This window comes from Ailuropoda melanoleuca, chromosome 1, assembly GCF_002007445.2.
Source record: "Ailuropoda melanoleuca isolate Jingjing chromosome 1, ASM200744v2, whole genome shotgun sequence".
In the NCBI taxonomy this organism is placed as follows: Eukaryota; Metazoa; Chordata; class Mammalia; order Carnivora; family Ursidae; genus Ailuropoda; species Ailuropoda melanoleuca.
This window is the reverse complement of record NC_048218.1, coordinates 10,972,066-10,973,307: the sequence shown is the minus strand read 5'-3', so window position 1 is coordinate 10,973,307 and position 1,242 is coordinate 10,972,066. Positions and strand designations below refer to the sequence as shown.

Here is a 1,242-nt window from a genome sequence, read left to right as displayed (position 1 = left end):
GGGGCGCCGGGGGGCGGGGCGAGGGTACCACGATTCTGCGGCTCCGGGAGCTGTCGGCTGACTCTGCACGTTAGGACTTGCGGCCGCGTAAACTTGACCGGTAGTGCTCTCTTCCAGACCGCAACTGGGGCTCGGTTCCCACCGCAGCGTTTCTGCTAGCAGACTTCAAGTGCAGCATCCGTGAGATCGCGCGCGCGCGGAGCTCAAGACCCAGAGGGCAGGGACTCGCTTTGCCCATAGGCCCAGCGGCGTTGGCCACGCGAGCTGCCCACAGTAGGGCACGTGCTCCAGAAGAGGGTTCTCAGGATCCACCCAGACTTTTGGTTTCCTTATAGTCAGGTGTCTTACAACTGTCTCCTTTCTTTTCTTTCTTTCTTTCTTTTTTCTTTCTTTCTTTCTTTCTTTCTTTCTTTTTTATTTAAATTCAATTAGCCAACACCAACTGTCTCCTTTAAAGACATTACATCTTGTGGTACCTGGCGGGCTCTTCCATTAGAGCATGCGACTCTTGGGGTCGTGAGTTCAAACCCCACATTGGGTACAGAACTTACTTAATAAATAAGTAAATAAATAAATAAATAAATAAAAATAAAGACACAGCATCTTGAATTTTCAGCATAACTTCACCAGCTTTTGAAAGCCCCATCTAAATTTCCTACAGAATATAAAATGCCACTTAGTCATTTGGGAGGAAAAGACACTGTAAATCCAGGTATTAGCAATGGGAATCTTCAGTTTTTTACTTGTGGTATGATGATTAAAAACGTTTGTGTCCCAACTTATCACAACATGCCATCGTCTTCTATTCCTGTTACTCCTATAGATTTTATGCATGTCAGAGAAGCAATCCCTGCTTTGTGTTATTTTCCCACTATCCCTCAGTTCCCATATTCATGGATACTATTTTCCTATCTTTTATATTTGTCACTTGGCAAGTAATGCATTTATAGTTACATTATCCATCATTCTGATACATGTACTAGGATCTAGTCCTCAATAAATATTTGTTGAATAATTTACTTTTGAAATATGTGCAATCTTAAAACTGGTCAAATCATATAACTTATGGGGCGCCTGGGTGGCACAGCGGTTGAGCGCCTGCCTTCGGCTCAGGGCGTGATCCCGGCGTTACGGGATCGAGCCCCACATCAGGCTCCTCCGCTATGAGCCTGCTTCTTCCTCTCCCACTCCCCCTGCTTGTGTTCCCTCTCTCGCTGGCTGTCTCTATCTCTGTCAAATAAA

General features: G+C 45.6%; 1 protein-coding gene across 1 annotated transcript in view; it reads right to left on the bottom strand.

Annotated features, from left to right (window-relative positions):
* TMEM50B (transmembrane protein 50B) overlaps positions 1-51 on the bottom strand; it is a 33,137-nt gene extending 33,086 nt beyond the window's left edge. Inside the window, exon 1 of the mRNA XM_034656114.1 lies at positions 29-51. The gene's annotated coding sequence lies outside the window, so the exon portion shown is untranslated. The remainder of the gene's footprint in view (positions 1-28) is intronic.
* Positions 52-1,242: the final 1,191 nt, after the last annotated feature.